Source organism: Acomys minous, assembly GCF_964271855.1.
Source record: "Acomys minous genome assembly, chromosome: 2".
Classification (NCBI taxonomy): Eukaryota; Metazoa; Chordata; class Mammalia; order Rodentia; family Muridae; genus Acomys; species Acomys minous.
In genome coordinates, this window is record NC_140484.1 from 146,902,662 (window position 1) to 146,922,472 (window position 19,811).

Genomic DNA, 19,811 nt, shown 5'->3' on the forward strand with positions numbered 1-19,811 from the left:
TATCCCTAAGATTGCCTCAGTTCCCACAAGGTGATTCAACAACAAACCATCAAAGGGTTGCAAAGAGTTAACAAGTAGTTTTGAAATGAACAGGGTTGTGAACAGCTATTTTTTGTCTCCCCGCTACACAAGGATTGAAGGCATAGGTGGGAAAGGGTTTCTGCCCAGGAGTCAGTGAGACTAGAACATGTTTCACAGCGAGGGTGAATGCCTCCCGCTCTGCTCTGGAGCCGGGCTGGTGATGGTTGGAGGAAAGCAAGGCCTACTGATGCTATGTGCATGTTTGGGTCCAGCTTGGCTACAAGGTGTATGTATCTGTTGGATAAGATAAGGCGTCTGCGTGGCAGGCTTATTCTTCTTCAGAAACCTTCCGCAATAAACTAGCCAGCTAGCCAAGCACAGAGAAGCCTGGATTTCTTCAGACATGGACATCTGCCACAGCTCAGTGATCTTCCACTTGTTCACTTGTTCAATATGTACCGTTTATTAGCTATACTCCACCTTTAGAGATTAAAAAATCCTGCGCATCCTGGGCTGGGGAGGTGTCTCAGTTTGTTAAGTACCTGAGTTTGGTTCTCAGGACCCATAAAAGGGCCGGGAAGGACGGCACGTGCCTTTGATCCCAGCAACCAAAAACAGAAGCCGGAAGATCCCCAAGTCTTGCTACCAGCCAGCCTAGCTGAATCAGTAGGCTGCACGTCATAGTGAGAGACACTGTTTCAAAGTGAGGTGAACAGCATTCCTCAGGAAAACACTTGAGATTGAACCCTGGCATGGGCGCGCGCGCGCGCGCGCGCGCACACACACACACACACACACACACACACACGAAGCCAGTACATTTGAGGGCTCAGCTCTATGTAGGAAAAACAGTTGCATAAAGAGATCAATACTTTCCAAGTGTGGCGGCGCATGCCTTTAATCCTAGCACAAGGGAGGCAGAGGCAGGTGGATCGCTGTGAGTTTGAGGCTCACCTGGTCCACAAAGTGAGTGTAGGACAGCCAAGGCTACACAGAGAAACCCTGTCTTGAAAATCAATAAAGAAAAAGAAAAAAAAGAAAGAAAGAAAGAGAGAGAGAGATCAATACTTAACAACCTCCCAAGTGTGCAGGTAATGAGCTACACAGACTAGCCTAGGAACGGAAGACACCTGTGCCCAGACTGGGGAGGATGGAGAAGGCCTTCAAAGCAGAGAAATAATTAGTCTAAGAATTCCAAAAGACAGAAACAGCCTTTCTACGCCAGCAAATGTAGAAAGCATAAGCAAACATAGCACATAAGAGAACATTAATATTGAGCTGCCCCCATCTTCTCCCAAATCCAATTTCCCCTTTCCCACTCTCCCAACCTGGTGTCCTCTTATTTTTCCTTTCTCGTCCATCAAGTCCACTTTGTGCTGCCCATGTATGCACGGGTAGGTGGCATTGTCCTCAAGCGTGGTCAGCCTACCAGGGGCAACACCCTCAAAGAAAACTGAGTCTGCCTCCCACAGCAGCTGTGGACTGTCAACAGCTCCTCGGCGAGGAATAGGATTTCATGTCCACCTCTTGTTTCCATGCTGGATTTGGTCTGCCTTGAGCTACCTGAGGGCATAACACATGTGCAGTTACCTCGTTGTTCCTGGAGGACACTGTTTGAGCTGTAACTGACCTGGAGCCCTCACCCACTCCTTCCAGCTAGCTTTTGCAGTGCCGGAAGCTGCTGTGCACGCTACCGGGAGGGAGAAGGAATTGTCAGTCTTACCCCAGCTGGGAACCTTTATTCCATTGGTCGGAGGCAGGTGTGAAGTGGAGAGTGGTTCTGTACATGCCCAGCCCACCTCAGGGCCTGGCACGCTTAGGGCAGGCAAGGTATCCAATCACCGCTTGTTGACTTGAACTCCACCAGCTCCAATGTTAAAATAAATCCCCATTTTATGTAATATTATGGTGCTTGAGGCTACAGAAATGTACACTCAGGATGATTGCAGCTTTCAATTTGGGTTGCAGAAAACACACCATTAACTGTTTTTTCTTGAATTGAGGAGCATTGCAAATTCGAGGAAATATGGTAATGTCATTTGTACCCAATCATCCCACTTTGAGTAGGGAAAGCCTTCCTGATAATTCCTCTGGCTCTTTCCTTTAGACGTAGTAGAGCATCCGTGCACTGCTCGGGTTGCTTTGCCACAATCCTCCCCAACGTAACTAGCTCAGACAGCTCAAATGCATTATCCACGTGTGGTCAAACCGTTAGACCACAAGTCCATCAGGAATCTTCCTGGGGTCACACCATTATTATGATGGTGCTGCCTCCTCCTTGAAGGTTTTAAAGCAGAACCCGTGGGCTTTGCCAGTTTGGGGGTCACCTACATTCCCTGGCTCAGGGGCCGTTCCTCCACCAACGCTCCGTCTGGCAATGGAAAGTCACGTTCTAGGGTTGCTTTGGCCAGACTTCTGGAACTCTGCTTTTCCTCCTCCTCCCTCTACATTTCAGGGCAGGGGAGACTGAGTAGCGGAATGATCCGGGTTGATCTCATGGTTTTGGTAGCAGGTAATTATTAGTTCAATTTCATGCATAAACTTCATTCTCCTTTTGTTGTCTCATGTCACATAGTCATAGGCCCTAGATTCGAAAGCACGTGCCTGTGTGCATGTGTAGGCATGCGCATATGTAATCATGTGGGTGTGTGCTCATGTGTATGTGGGCGGGTGTGCACTTGCATGTGGAGGCCAATGTCAGATGTCTTCATCAATTGCTCTCCATCTTATATTTTGAGACAGGACCTTTCACAGAACCTGGAGCTCACTGACTTGGCCAGTCTGGTTGTCTACTGGACTTTAGGGATTTGCATGTCTCTACCTCCCTGTGCTAGGATTGCAGGTGCATACTGGGGACCTGAACTCAGGTCCTCATGCGTGTGTGACAAGCAGTTTTCTCACTGACCCTTCTCCCAACCCAGAAACATAGGCGTCTTTGTAAGGGATGGTGCTGATCTTCCTACCACAGTTAAGAGCAGCAAACAGATCATTAAAGCCCGCCGACAATTAGGTCCTGCAGAGGTTCCCTATACCTACCATGTATCAGGACATAGAGTCGCGAGACCTACATCCACAAGTCAGAGGGGTTGATCCGGCCACTGCTCCCAGACGGCGGAATCCACAGAGACTGACACCCCGTGCCTTTGTTGCTGGATGAAGTGTCGCTTGCTCTCTTTCTCTTTCAGCAGCTCCAGAGCCCCCACATCATGTCACCCAGAGTGTGGCTCTTCAGAAATCTATTCTGTGACAAGCCCAGTGGTTTATGACACAAATATTGTATTTTGCACACTTCATTTGCAGTTAAATTATTGAACAGCTGACAACATGGGTTATGTTCTGTTTCTTAGTGAAAATCCATTAGAGAGGTTCTTTTTTTTTTTTTTTTTTTTTGGGGGGTTGTTGCTGTTAAATTAGGGCTTTAACATTTCCAGACATGAAGAGTGAATTTATTTTACAATGATTAAAAATCATTTGGTAATTAGATTTGAATGACTGACTGAGAGTTATTGGAAGAGCCAAGCCTCGCACGCTGCTTCTGAAGGCATGACTCTGGGGCTCACAGTTTGATGACGTTTGCTCATGTATCACTTGCCAACTTCACAAAACAAGGTGTTCAGCCCAAAGAGGAAGTAGCCAATGAGAGCTGGGACCCAGGAGAGAAGTCGTCAGAACGATTTTTGTTTCTGACCTGGTTCAGAGCTGGAGCCTGAGGGAAGAACCACACCACGTTCTCAGCAGTTGGACTACAGGTTGCCTCTGGTAGGTCACAGCATTACGTCATCAGGGCCAGGCAGCCAACAGAAACAGGGCGAGTGAGCTGGGTGTACAAAGGAGGAGTGGGGACTATCGGAAACCGGAGGGCCTGGCCTGGCCTAACTAAGTAGCCGTCACCTCAGTTCCAGCTGAATTTTTCCAAAAGCGGATAAGAAAGTAATCTTGTCAAGTTTTGTTTTGTTTTGTTTTGTTTTTTTACTTTTCATAAGAAGCAAAATTTCTGTAATTTTTGGTAAATTTTTCAAGAGGTTAAAATTTAAAATGGGATGGTAATACAACACTTAAAAAAAAAATCAGATCACACCCAACCTGCCTATATGCCACGGCAGCTCAGAAGCAATTTGCTTGGGCTTCTTGGTTGCCAGGCTCTCGCGATGCTGTGTGCAACTCTTCTCAAAGTTCGTAGCAATGCCTGGAGGTGTGCCTACAGAGCCGGTCCTTAGCCTGCTAACAAAAAAGCTCACCTCACCTCAGCTTCTGCATCATCTAAGCCTTAGTGATCTTGGTCAAACGTCTTTGTCTATATTTCAGTTTCATATTTGTTGGTTTTAGAGCGGAATGCCCCCTGACAGGGGCTCGTGTTACCCAGCATTTGGCGTTGTTTGGAGAAGCTACGGTACTTCTAAGAGGCAGATCCTCACGGCAGGAAGGGGTTGCCGGAGGCAGTCCTTTAGGACTGTGGCTAGCCCTACTTGCAGCCTAGGCTGTCTGCTTCAAGCTCCCCAGGATGTAGGCAAGCAGCTTCATGGCCCTGGTGTCACAGCTAGGAGCCTGTGCAGCGGATAAATCCTTCCCCACCATGACAGACTGGGACTCCTGAACCATGAACAAACCCCCACTTTCCATGACCCCGGCAATGAGGAAAGTAGTAATTATGACCTTCCATTACACTGTAAGACACCCCTCTTACAAGGCTATTATGAAGGTTGCGAATCCATGCCTGTCGCAGTCCCGTAGTCCGGGCTGCCCCCGGATGAGCTTGTGCTGCTGTGTCTGAAAAGGAAGGAAGATAACTCCTCGCCAGCATTCACGTGACCTAGCTGGAGGTCACGTGTTAGGACACGTGACTACACGCTTGGCCCTGTGCGTTTCTGCTAGAGAAACTGTTCGTGATGGTCTCGAAATTGATTTGAAAGCAAGACCGAGAGAGAGAGAGAGAGAGAGAGAGAGAGAGAGAGAGAGAGAGAGAGAGAGAGAGAGAGAGAGAGAGATCTCCGTGATTTGGGCATTAAGATGCTAGCAGTCTATTTCGTTAGTGCTTGATAAACGTGTTCATGAGTACAAATAAACGGCCTGAGCCTCTGAGTCAGCGCAAGGCCCTCACTTTGCCGTTGGAGTCTGGCGCAAGATTGCAAACACAACCGGCCGTTTGTCATTCCTCGGTGGCTCTCTACTGCCCTTGGGATGGGTCCAGGTGGTTTAGCATGGCGTCGAGGAATTCTGTAACCTGGTTCTGTCCCTACCCCATCATGCATGACAGCCTTCATCCCAGCTGTCCTGAGCTCGCCGCAGCCCCAGTATACCCTGTCCTGTTTTGCTTCTAGAAATCTCACATTCTTCCCTCTGCGTGAGCTACCTTCTCCTTATCTTTTTAATCGATTACCTGTTTAGTGATTGGATCTCAGGGGCACAGAACTAAGTTAATCTTATTTCCTGATCCGTGGCATGTCATCAACGGCCAATGGTGGCAGTCTTACTTGGCTATTTACTTATTTTGTTCCTCATCCATTTTGGTTCCCAAATCATCTCCCTTCCTCATTAGGTGCCCGTTCTCACGTGTTTGTTATGTGCAGGTAAATGCAGAACACAACATCATTGTGACTTTGAGCATTTCCGCCGTCCGCAAGCTCACCCGGGGGCTCTCCTCACTCTGCACCGCCCTTTGCTCCATGGATACTGTTTTCTGTCTAGTCAGCTTACACATTCTTATGCTGACTGACTTTCTATAGCGCACACCTAGAGTAGCCTGTTTACTTAGCCTGGTGATGGACACTCACATGGCCTCCAGCTCCTTAACTCTCCACACAAACCTGATGCCATAAATTTTGGACAAATGGAAATTCCCATGAGGTTAATACCCAGCAAAAATTAATAGGCGATGTTTAAATTGGCCAAAGCCTACCAGGGAGATGATCTGGATGGCGCTGCAGTTGATGTTCCTTTTGGGAAGGAGGGTGTGGCTTCTTCTTTCTCCTGTTTTGCAATCCTGGTACGAAGGACAATCTCACCCTCTACACTGAGGGGTTTTTACTTTCTGATTTTTTTTATTAATTTATTCAGATTACATATCAATTGTTATCCCTTTGCTTGTCTCCTCCCGTTCCTTCCTCCCTCCCTCTTTCATCCTATTCCCCTCCCCTAGGTCTGTGACAGAAGGCGACCTCCTCCCCCACCACATAGTCACAGCATATCAAGTCTCATCTTGGTAGCCTTCCTATTCTTTCTCTGAGTGCCACTAGGCCTCCCTACCAAGGGGAAGTGGTCAAATATGGGGCACCAGAGTTCATGTCTGAGTCAGTCCCCACTCTCCACTCAACTGTGGAGAATGTCCTGTCCATTGGCTAGATCTGAGTAGGGGTTCAATGTTTACTGAATGTATTGTCCTTGGTTGGTGCAGTAGTTTGAGCAGAACCCCTGAGTCCAGACACATGCACATGAGGAGAGAGAGAGAGAGAGAGAGAGAGAGAGAGAGAGAGAGAGAGAGAGAGAGAGAGTGCATATAAGGGAGAGAATAGGTAGAGAAACAGAATTTTAAAGTAACTGTGAGAGAGAGAGAGAGAGAGAGAGAGAGAGAGAGAGAGAGAGAGAGTGCATATAAGGGAGAGAATAGGTAGAGAAACAGAATTTTAAAGTAACTGTGTGTGTGTGTGTGTGTGTGTGTGTGTGTGTGTGTGTGTGAGAGAGAGAGAGAGAGAGAGAGAGAGAGAGAGAGAGAGAGTGCATATAAGGGAGAGAATAGGTAGAGAAACAGAATTTTAAAGTAACTGTGTGTGTGTGTGTGTGTGTGTGTGTGAGAGAGAGAGAGAGAGAGAGAGAGAGAGAGAGAGAGAGAGAGAGAACACTAGGTCCCTCCCCTTGGATCTCAGAAAATGCTCATGAAGAGGTGAGGAGGAATTGTGGTTGAAGACGCCAGGAGACTATGTCCTCCCCGCCCCAATGGAATCCAGTGAGCAGGACGCACAGGGGCTCACAGGGACTGAAGTGGCAATCACTGAACCTGCATGCCTCTGTGCTAGGCCCTCTGCATATGTTAAGGTTGTTGGCTTGGGGTTTGGGGCACACATGACACTGGGACTCGGGGTGCCTCTAACTCTTTTGCTTGCTCTTAGGACCCTTTTCTATCCACTGTTTTTCCCTGCGCAGCCTTGATGTGAGGGTTCATGACTGGTCTTACTGTATCTTGTTGCGCTGTGTTCGGTTGATGTCTCTAGGAGGCCTGTTCTTTTCTGGGAGGAGACGGGGTAGGGTGTAGATCTGAGGGAGAGGAGAGGGAACTGAGAGGAGTGAGGAGCGAGAAAGCTGTGCTCTGTATATAGTGTATGAGAGAAGAATAAGTAAATAAAAAACGTTGGCATCTGCTCACCTATCGTGAAGGTATTTGTATTTATTTTTATCTGAATTACCTCCCTGTGAGGATTTTATTTTCTCATCTTTCCACTGGGTTTCTTAATTTGCTTCATAAGACGTTGCATATTCCAGATTTCAACCCATATTATTGTACACTAACCCTCTGGTTATTATTATGATGTCTCATGATCAATCCATACTCATTGACTTATGTCTCTGACTGACGTCTCCAACTTATTCCTTAGCCTCCATTTCTTCCTACAGCATAAATAAACTCTATGTAAATATGTCTTCCCATATTGTGTGTTTGTTCCTCCTGTCTCCTGTGGCCCCTGCTGTGTTAGCAACTCTGTTGTATACACCACAGTGACTCTGGCTTCCTGAAGACCATCAAATTATATCTTTTATTCACTTTTGAGAAATCAATTACTTTTTTTACTTGGACTTATCTTTCTCCCTTAATCCCTCTAAGGTTTTCCATGGACGGTTTTCAAAATAGTTTCATAAATTTTATTTCAAAATGTATAAAAGCACAAATATTTGCCTTTAGTGAATACATTATGAGTTTGTTGGGAAGTACATATTTTCATGGGACATTAAAAATAAAAGATTTGTGTAACAGCTCCAACTCCTATTTCACGGACTTGGATACAGAATCCAAACAAATATTTGTGGAGTGATGAGGAATGAAGGCCTCTATTTCATGTGCCCCCAACCCTGATCACAGGCAGTGTAGGCAGGCAGTGTTCCATTAAACAATCCCAAGAGTCCTGCAGAGGAGGATTTACTATCCACACTACATAGCTCATTCAGATACCCTAGCACAGTGGGTATTTTAATGCTATCTGGCTCAAAGACATCGTCAAAGATCCAAGGGAAGTGATCCCAGGAGAGGGACAGGAAAAATGTAAACAAACAAGATGTAAAAGTCACCACCTTAGGTAACAATAACCACACTGCAGCTCCTCCTGTAAGCATCAGCACCCACTGCACTTCCTCTCTCCTATCCTCAGGCTCCCTCACTGTCAGCTAACACTGGAATGCCTTGGGAACTCTGCTGATGGACACTGGTTTCACCTCTATGTCACATCCTGCACCAGCAATGGAAAGGAGCAGTTAAAGCAGCCAGGACAGGGTAGGGGACATGCCATCAGGAAGGACAAAAGCCTTGCAAAGCCTACAAGCCACTCAGCCAGTTGTACATTCTCTGAGATGTATAGATTAGAAATCAGTTTACCTAGGAAAAAAACCGATTTGGAAGGGTCTGCAAATGAATACAGTTTCCACACATGGTGGAGGCCCGTACATGGCAGCCACTCTGTCAGGTGGGCACAGATGTCTCCTTCTGTGGATCTGTGTGGATTGGTATAATCAGGCACCTACTATATGCCTACTGAACTATGTCGCTCATGAGGCTAGTGGAACAAAACTCTTCCTTCACCAGTTTTCCAATCTGTGGAATGGGTTCTCTCAGGGTGTCCTCTGAAGCCTGGATGTGGGCCATCATTCCTGAAGCAATGCCTTCATTTTCATTGCTCTTGCCTTTGCTGAACTTGCCCGTGGCATCTCACTGCCCTACCTCTAAAAGAGATAGCTTAGAGGCACAGAGGTTTACTCTTTAAGCCTGGTACCCAATGCTCATGCTTCCTTCTTACCTTCCAGGCTCCAAGGACGCAATGCATTAGTGTCTGTTATTGACACTGCTATTTATTTGAAGCCAAGAACACTTTATTCTTCTCTTAACTTGTACAAACTTGAGCTTGGCTTCTATCCACAGCCAGAGCTAGAAATTATAATGCACTACAAAGTGAGTAATTACTGACTGGTATCATTCTGAGATTTTGAACAGTGATTTTAAAGAAGATGCCTTATAGGTTGGAATAAACAGGCAGTGGTAGTTAAGTTCCATAAGTCTTTAATATTCATTCAGAGGTTTCATCATTTATCATGCCCGATCCAGGCACTGAGTAATTTGACTATCACTGTCCTGGGTGGAAGGATGGGAGACAGGCAAGCAGGCTGCAAGTCCCAGAAGCCCAAACTGGCTTTGTTTAGTGGTGCATGCAGCCTTGCCTAACATACTGTGTAGCTACTCAACGTTTTTATAAAATAACACCACCAGCAGCAGCAGCAATAACTCTTACTCAGGTAATGCAGTACACTGGTTAAGGGCTGATTCAACAAGCACAGCCAATGGGCAAGGGGTCTGAAGGCTCCCCATGGGGAGGACAAGGCAGTAACCCTTTTCTTGTTCAGGAAAAGCTTGGAGGGAAGGAAACATTAAGGATGGACAAAATAGTGGAGGACGCTTTTTCCCCACCAACACTATCCCTTTCAGGGTTCAAACAACTGCTGTAGCCCTAAGGTTTCGAATTACTAAATATCAGCAATATTGGTGGAAAACTTTGAATTGTAAAAACATAATGATGAAGCAATGAGTCTCCTCTATTAGTTCCCATGTGTCAGTCTAGCATAAGGCATATATGGCCCACACAGTACATAAACATGTACTCATACACTACAAATAACACACATATACCATACACATATGCACACATACCACCCAAATACACATACGTATGTCTGCATACACCATACACAGCGCCCAAACACCTTACACATATACACATATAACACACACATACCACACACATACCACACACATACCACACACATACAAGCATGCTTCCTACACACATGATACGCACACATACCAACAACATACAAAGACAAATACAAACCCCACAGACACACACACACACACACACACACACACACACACACACACACCTTGACTTTCTTGTTCAAAAGCTACAGACATCTGTGCCCACGAAAAAGGTTTCTGTTGTGTCTGTGAGGAAACAGGAAATCAATAGCTAATGCCTGCGAAAAGATTATGAAAAGATTACCAGGGCCAGCTCTAAGCATTTTCTAGGCTTAATTCACCTAATTTCCTTGATAATTTTCTCAGTTGACAGTTGAGCAACTGAGGCAGCATGGGGTTAATTATCTTGCAAGTCCTAAATGCTGAAGGGGATGTGGGATCCAGTCAGCAGGGGGCCCTCAGCTGCATACACCTCTCCTGCCTAGTAAGAAGTCAAGGAGCAAAGCTGAAGAGAAAACATAGAGACTTTACCACAGCAAAAGGGGATGCTGGGGTTACTAGAAAGTGATGCTCTCTGAACAAAGAAAGGGCAGGAGTGCATTTTACCCTGAGTCACAGCTCACTGGTCCCTTTTAATTACACAGAAAAGAAGAATGTAGGAAAGAAACAGCCAAACCAGCTTTTCAACTCTCCCCAGTTTGGTTGGCAAATACCAAGCACACTGAGTTTTGAGGAATATTTCAGGCAGATGTTCTCAAGATGAGGCCTGCCTAGCAGTAAGATGCCCAGAGGCTACTTGCCTCGCCTCCCAACCAAAGCAGAAGACACTGCCAGCTTCTGCATGCCTGAGCTGTGCATAGTAAGCATTTGTTAGAGCAAGCATGTTCAGCTTAAGGTCATGAAAAGAAAGATGGTGGACCCATGTATGTCTGGGCACGTCCACTCTCAAGTCATGGAGCACACAGAGTGTGGTCACAATGGAAGTGAATGACTCTGGGCAAGTTTAGTTCGTATCACAATAGGCCAAGCTTATTGCCGTTCACTGAAAGAAGTGAGTCCCAGCTACCTGATGACCTCAGCTGCTTTCTGGCAATTTTCCCCAAAGAAATTTGGCTGAAACACAAAGAAAGAACAGCATCTAGGGTGGAGTGTGTGTGTGTGTGTGTGTGTGTGTGTGTGTGTGTGTGTGTGTGTGAATTCAGATGCATGCATGCATGTGTGTGCCCTTGTGAAGAACAACCTAAGGCACACCTTTTTTGCTTTTGAGACATGGTCTCTCACTGGCTGGGGACTTTGTAAAGTAAGCGCCTCTAGCTGGCCAGCAAGCTCTAAGGATCTGCCTGTCTCCTCGTCCCCACTTTACCTCACACCTGGCAGTGTGGGTGGGTTATAGTGCTCAAATTGCAAGGCCATCTCCCCTCCTTAGTAACAATCTCTTTTTTAAAGTATTTTTTACATACACATTGATATTATTACACATAGATTTAAAAAAATAAACTACATACAGCAAGCACCACAAAACAATCAGTAAGAGTCTTTTAAAGGGCTGAAGCCTTCTTCTCCTCTACAGTGGTCAAGCCTCAGCTCCAAAGGTGAAATCACTCAGCGCTTAACCCTCACTCTTGGGGCCACAAGCCAAGCCTGCTATCTGAGCTTGTGATTGATTGCCTCCCTGATGTCTCTCCATACCAGTGTTCACAGACCTGCCTGGCTTCTCTAAGGGTCATGCTCACCAGCCACACTTGCATTTTATCATCCCTTGTCCTTGTGAGCATCCACTGAGAGCAATCCCTCCGGCCCTTTCTGCCATTTCCTCTGTTTTCCCTTTTCTTCTTCGAAGATGTGGTCCCAGGGATTTGCCGGTGTCCACCTCCCTGGTGCTGGGCTTGTAGAAAAAGGACCATACCTGGCTTTTGTCTGTTTTTGTTTGTTTGTTTGTTTGTTTTGTGGGTTCTGGGAGATAGGACTCAAGTCTTTGTGCTAACAATGTGCACACCACTGACTAAGCACACCTTGCTGATTATCTTTTAAGATTCTAGACTTTCTATCTAGTTAGTACATTTTCTTCCAGCCTGAGTTTATACAAAGTCTCTCTCTCTCTCTCTCTCTCTCTCTCTCTCTCTCTCTCTCTCTCTCTCTCTCTCTCTCTCTCTCTCTCTCTCTCTCATGCATGTAACTGACGTGGGAACTACATGGGGCGCCAGCAGGCTCTGCAGACTGAATTAACCACAGGTTTCCCTGCAGAGTGGGACACCATAATCAGCTCTGACTCAGCAGGGCAGAACAGATCATGACAATGGCCTCCTGAATCCCAACCCCACCCCCCATTCCCCCACCCCCACCCCCCTCCCGCCATGTGTGTGAAGTCTCCTGGTTACCACAGCAGCCTCCTGCTCTTTGAAAACCAGGCCTGAATAAACTGCTGAACTGAGGGGTTCTCCAGCTCATATCAGCAGCTGCAGGCAGTTGGGTCTGCTTCTGGGAGTCTGGGCCTCCGTCTGCTGAGGAACGAGTGTTGAAACACAGATCAAATCCCGGACTGCAACATCCACCAGGCCGAGAGCACCCGGGTCCTGACAGAGCTGGACAGAGGCAGCAGGGTCCCACCTGCTGCGGGAAACCGCGGGCAGCAGGAAGCTGTGTGCACGCGGAGCAGCAGCAGACTCGGCCGCTGTGGGTGGGAGCCACCATAAGCAATAATTGGTTTGGCTTGCTTCTGGTCAGGTCTCAGCATGCAGATGTTTGTGTAAAAATTTAGTCAAAGGCTCAAAGCACTCGGTCCTTGCCCCACCAAGCTGGCCACATTTTTCCTCATTTTTCTTTTCCTTTTCTCTTCCGTCTCTCTCAGCCCTTCCTTCCTCTCTCCCGCTCCCGTTCTTCCTCCCCTCTCCTCCCCCTTCCCCTCTTTCGTTCGTTCCTTCTGAACAGCCCCTCCTTCGCTGTGCTCCTCCTTATGTATCTTCTCTCTCGCTTCTTCCCCGTCTTTCTCATTCCTCCCCTCCTGCGTCTTTCTGGAACTTGACAGTCTCAGCACACCTCTCCCACGCAGAGCCAGAGCAGCCGCCCTGTGTTTGATCAACACTCGACGTGCCTGCAAATACTCTCACTTCTCATTTAAATCTGTATCGATCTCCCAAATGGGAAACAGGCAGCCAAAATAAATTATATAAATAGAGTTAATCGGGATGGAGCCCCGGGGGCGTGAGAGGAATCTGGTGTGGTGAGTAGATTCTGCTGATGCGGAAAAAAAAAAAAGCGGCTGAGATGAAATATGTATGATTTGGAGAGAGGAAAACAAGCAGCCGCCAGTGTCTAAGAAGTCTGGATTACCCAGAAGTGGTCAGGGTCTCCTCCTCAGGCCGATCCTCTGGACGCGTGGCTCTCAGACTGGGGACGCGCTTCCACATTCTTTTCCTTACGGGGTGCCTCTCTGAGAAAGCAGAAATCTTATGGGTGAAGGAAAGTCTGCACAACAATAGCTCTGTGGCTGCTTTTCAACTCTAGGCATTTCAAAATAAACGATGCATGGGTCTAGTTAAATAGATTCATAGGTAAAGATAAAAAGAAGTAACAACAACAAAAGCAAAGCCAATCGGGGGTCTGGATGGCATTAGACTCTTGGGTTTGTGTCTTGTGGCAGACATATGTTGCTTTTTTTTTTAATTTCCCTCACTTTGACTGAGAGAACCAGCATGTGGGAGTGGGTGGGCATATGACACAGTCTTAACCAATCAGCTCTCATCTCTGTCCTCTGGAGGATTAGGTCAGGGATGGATTAAATCTGTCCAAGGTCAATGTTTTCTGTTACCAGTGCTGATTTTGTTTGCTTAAGTGATTTAGCTGCCAACATTAAGCCATCAGGGCTTTTTTTTTTCCTATAAAAATCATGGATTTCTGGCTTAGCTTTACATTTTTAGTTGATGTGGTAACTCTGGGGCTGGTCCTCCCACGTGGTACCAGTTAGCTGGCATTGACAAGTAACTGCTTCTTCAGACATTTGTGAGCATTGGCTCTTCCAGGTACCTTACCCGGCTGAACTCTTGCCTTGCCACTTTCTTCCACAATTTTTGAGTGTCTGACGCGCCCTAGGTTGGGAGGGAACAGGTGTGAGGGTTTCTATGGTTGTTTCAGCAGTTTGAGAAGGGTCCTGGTAGCCCTGGGCTTGGCTTCTAAGCTCTTATGTAGCTGCATGATCTCGAACTTCTGATAATCCCAACTCCTCCTCCTGAGCACTGGGAATATTGGCTTGTACCACCATGCTATGTTTTGTTTTGTTTTGTTTTTTGTGGTGTGGGGTGGGGTGGGGTATGGTGGAGTAGGGTGGGGTGGGGTAGAGTAGGGTAGGGTGGGTGGGGTAGGGTAGGGTGGGGTGGGGTAGGGTGGGGTAGGGTGGGGTGGGGTAGGGTGGAGTGGGGTGGGGTGGGGTAGAGTAGGGTAGGGTGGGGTGGGGTAGGGTAGGGTGGGGTGGGGTAGGGTGGGGTAGGGTGGGTGGGGTAGGGTAGGGTGGGGGTGGGGTGGGGTAGGGTGGGGTAGGGTGGGGTGGGGTAGGGTGGGGTAGGGTGGGGTGGGGTAGGGTGGGGTGGGGTGGGGTGGGTGGGTGGGGTGGGGTGGGGTGGGGGTGGGGTAGGGTAGGGTGGGGTGGGGTGGGGTGGGGTAGGGTAGGGTAGGGTGGGGTAGGGTGGGTGGGGGGTGGGGTAGGGTAGGGTAGGTGGGGTGGGGTAGGGGTAGGGTAGGGTGGGGTGGGGTGGGTAGGGTGGGTGGGTGGGGTGGGGGTGGGGTGGGGTAGGGTGGGGTGGGGTGGGGTAGGTTGGGTGGGGTGGGGTAGGGTAGGGTAGGGGTGGGGTAGGGGTGGGGTGGGGTTGGGGTAGGGTCGGGGGTGGGGTGGGGTAGGGTAGGGTGGGGTGGGGTAGGGTAGGGTGGGGAGGTGGAGTGGGGTAGGGGTGGGGTGGGGTGGGGTGGGGTGGGGTAGGGTAGGTGGGGTGGGGTGGGGTGGGGTGGGGTGGGGTGGGGGTAGGGTAGGGTGGGGTGGGGTGGGTGGGTGGGGTGGGGTGGGTGGGTGGGGGGGGTAGGGTAGGGGTGGGTGGTAGGTGGGGTAGGGTGGGTAGATGAGGGTGGGGTGGGGTAGGGTGGTAGGGTGGGGTGGGGTAGGGGTAGGGTGGGTGGGGAGGAGGGTAGGTGGATGGGTAGGGTGGTGGGAGGGTGGGGGGGGTAGGGTGGGGGTGGGTGGGTGGGTGGGGTAGGGTAGGGTAGTGGTAGGGTGGGGTGGGGTGGGCTATGGGGGTTGTGTACTGTATTATTACTTTACTGGCTGGATGTGAGGTGGTATGGGGCTTCATGAACTTGAATGTTAGGCAAGCGCTCTGCAACTGATAGCCCCCAGCCCCCAGCCCCAGACCCATTTCTAGGATGAGGCAGTCATCTCATTTTTATTTCACAGCAAATACCAACAGCAGAGGGCTCACACATCACCGTCCACCCACAGTTCTCTCTTTGCATCTGAGGCAGCTGGCTTCTGGGAAGGGAAGGAAGTTGTCTGAAGTCATACAGCAAGGGTCAGTGTCAACGGGAAGGGAACCCATTGTCTCTTTGTATTTATCTTCAGGAGCTGGCAGGGAGGGTGAGCTGTCAGGGATGCCCTGGAAGGAAATGCTCTAAGATGCTTCAAGATGCAGCCCATTAAAGGTCTTGATGTTGGGGGTGTCCTTCGCATCCAGCTAGGAGTAGGTATTTTAGGCAACAGGGCTGAATGTTTCAAATAGCCTTTCATGGGTGGATGCCAGCTCTATATATGGCCTGGTTTGGAGGTTGGCTAAAGCAAAAACGTTCTTTTCCTCACCACTAAGAAGATGTAGCAACATCTCCAGTCTTTTTTCTAAAGTGGATATGACCTACAAGCTTACGAATAGAAAAAAAAATCTGTCTTCACCCATTTGTAAACATGTTCTGCCTCCACTGAGCACCACCGTGTGTCCTGTACGATATAACTTCTAAGGATGCAATGGTTTGGGATCCTACAGCTCTCAGCAGAGCCACAAACCCTGATATTAACACAAAGGACAGGTTGCATCTCTGGGAAGACATCCTGTTCCCATCTACCTGAACTGAATGCAAGGGTCAGGTATCAGGCCGACGTACACAGAGTTTGGGCCCACATTCACTCATCTGTACATTTTAAAACCTACAGTAAAAAGAGGTGTACTGTAATTTGAGTAGTGGAAGGTTTAGAACAAAGTTTGGGTTACAATATGTGTTTTTTAAAGATCTGTGGTTCTCTAAACAGAAGAGAATAGAGAAACTGCATGGTCCTGGGCGGTGGCTACTCTATTAGAGATGAATACCCAGATGTTCAGTCTTCCCCACTCCCCACCAGTCTCTACCAGATCACTCTGGCTCCTATCAGAACGGTACAGGGCACTAGGGACTTGAATGGTACCCACCCGCCCATGTTAGTTACTTCCTCAGCTCTAGGACAGAATACCTGAAAGAGGTGACAACAGGAGGTGTCCTGGCTCGTAGCTCAGAAGGTACCGTTCATCACAGCAGAGAGAGAAGGCAGGGTTCGTGGCAACAGGAGCCTTGACACACGGCTTGTTTACATCTTCGCAGAGGTAAGCTGGAAGCAAAGCTGGGCTGTGACCCAGCAGCACGGCCTCTACAACCTCCCCAAAGAACACTCCTATCTGGAAACGGTGTTCAAACACACGAGCCTGCGTGAGGATGTTGTGACACCCTTTCACTAACATTTTAAAGCATGTCACAAAGACTTGTGGGTGGGTGGGTGGCAGGGATGTGTGGGCAAAAGCATAGAGATGTCAATCATGAAAGATTCAGGGAACCATCTGTAGTTTCCCGTGGTGGACAGATGACTATAAAATGCAATAGAGAGGAGAGAGATGCAAAGCTTCAAGGCACACAAGGACCAGACCACACACGGGGTCCCATGAAGGGCGAGGACCTGGCAATATAAACTAGAGGCGTGAAACTGAATCCTAAGCGAGGTGAGATCCCAGCGTCCTGGACAAGGCCACACTGTGATAACTGTGTTCTCGGCCACACTGTGATAACTGTGTTCTCGGCAGATCACTGAGGAGGGAATAGTAAAGCCTACGGAGAAATGAAAGAGGCTGGGACACCGGGTGGGCATCTGTGGTGGTCAAGAGCGATTGTCGACTGGACAAAATCTAGTCTCCCCTCGGAGACAAATCTCTGGATACAGCTGTGAGGATGGCCAGGCTCGTGTGAAATGTGGGCAGGACCTTTCCCTGGGCTGGGCCAGTGGATGGCATCAGAAAGAGAAACAGAACTGGGCACCAGCCTTCATCCTTCTCTGCTTCCTGAGACGGAACATGACCAGCTGCCACACTCTTGACACTATGCCTTCCCTGCACAATGAATCATTCCCTTAGATTTTGAGGCAGGAAAACCCCTTCCTTCCTTCCTTCCTTCCTTCCTTCCTTCCTTCCTTCCTTCCTTCCTTAAATTACTTTCTTCACAGCAATAGGAAAAATAACTAAGAAAATATCTCTTGTCCCAAGTAAGGATTGAGGTGAGGGGCCCAGTCACCTTTAATGCCTGTCCAGAACAGGTGCTTGGCAAATGTTTGTTAATGGTTAGGGATGAGTGAAGTCCCAAGCGTCACTTACGTCTTCCGTCCGCCCGGAGTCACCGTGACAGTCCTCCTACTTCACGTGAGCTAGGCTAGATACTCGGTAGAAGATGAGTATTTCTTATCTGTAAAATGCTTTTCTGGGCAAAGAACATGGGGATTTCAACTTTCTTAGTAGTAATTACACTAAAATAACCCCAGGTGTGTGCTCAGAAATTAATGGGGCTCCCAGACTCGTTTGCTACTGAGGGTCCCAGGGTCTCCTTCTGTAAATGATCATTCTCCACGCATGTGCACAGAACGAGGCCCCGGAGGACTTTTGAGAGCGATGGTGAGCCTGATGTGTATGCGAGCTCTGGAGGAGGGAGGGGCTGCAGTGATGGAGGCAGAAGGCACTCCATGAGCAAGGAGCATTATTCCAGCAAATGAGGGGACACAACAATTATTTCCATTCAAAAGTTGATAATGAATAGGCATGTTATTTATTCATTCATTAAATGTAGGCGAGCAAGCAGCCAAAGTGGAAGCCGTCTGGCCATACTTCTAATGAATCTGCCCCATTTCTGAGTGAAATGTGAGCTGCACAGATGAAATGCTGAACTCGGAAATATATTACCCGCTCAGGAAGCCATCCTACCAGCCTTAATTGAAGGAAATCAGCAGCTCCCGCCTGCAATGGATGATGATGGGAAATCAAGTGGGAGAACTTACAGACATACTTGCTAGGCAGGCTGGCTTGGGCTCACACAGGCCTGAGGGCTTTGGGAGTCTGTGTGAAAGGCTACTGCACCCTAGTTTGCAGGACAGCTAACACCAGAGAGATGGCCAAGGTGCTTCAGGAAATGAGGCTGTCTTCAAGATATCCAGTCTTTTTGATGATAGTTTGGTGAGACTCGTTAACTCACTCAAACTTTCTTCCTGCGTGCATAAGCTCCTGCAAACTGTTAGCAGTTACTGAGTGACTGCTATGTTGCAGGTCCAGGACCATGGGTATAAAATGCTAAGCAACGATAGCATTAGCTCAGCTCCACGATCCTTTATTTGTAGTAGAGAGAACTGTGCATTTGGGTTTTGTGTGTGTGTGTGTGTGTGTGTGTGTGCATGTGTGCGTGTGTGCGTGTATGCATATGCACATGCATGTGTCTGCGTATGTGGTGTACACGTGGAAGTGCTTGCTTGTGCATGTGTACATAGAGTCTAGCAGTCAACATCAAGTATCTTCCTTGATCACTCTTCTCCTTGGTTTTTGGGACAGAGTCTCTCTCTAAACCTAGAGATCACTGTTTCATCTATATTGACTAGCCAGTGAGGCCCTGGAATCCACCTGTTTCTGCTCCTCCCCATCCTAATTCTAGAGTTATGGATGCTGTATGCCACCACTCCCAACTGCCCCCATGGGTGCTGGAGATTTGAACTCAGGGTCTAGTGACTTCCCCCGGGAACCATCTCCATGGTCTGAGAAATTTTTTATTAAGTAGACACACCAAGAGAGAAATACAAGTATGTATGTGTGTGTGCGCGCGTGTGTGTGTGTGTGTGTGTGTGTGTGTGTGTGTGTGTATGCACATGAATAGCATGGATGATGGAGTACACACAAGATGCTATGCACACATGTCACACGAATCTATGACCTGAATTTGTTGTGGAGGAACAAGACAGGTGTCCCTGGAGCTGAAGTTCCAAAGAGGTCAAGCATGACCTGGATGAGGACAAGAAGAGGAAACAGGCTGAACTCCAGCTAGAGGAATCCGCATGCGGCGACAGACAGCAATGAGAAGGAACAGCTCAGCCAGAGACGCCACCTCTGCCCCCCCCCCCGCCCCCCGTTTGTGTCTGATTCTCTCGCGCCAATCAGCGGAAGTGTTGTGTTGTGAGGCATGCTCAGAGGTCAACAGTACTGAGAAAGAAGCAGTGCTGGTCCACATTGTGTTGTCATAACAAAATACCTGAGTCTGAGAACTTTATAACATTTATTTTGTCCATGACTCTTGTGTGGAGAGTCGAAGGCTCCTGCCAGTGTCACAGAGTGGTGAGGAAGTGGACTGGGGGATTGCTGTGCACTAAGTGGCCCAATGCATGCAATTGTCTATCCTTTTAAATAATTCGCTCTTGAGAGAACTAACCAGGTCTTGAGAGAACCACACTAATTCCTCCCAAGGATAGTGCTCCTGTGTCCTACTTACCTTGACCCACCTCTTAAAGAACCCAAACACTGCCCCCACGAACTTCCAGCACACG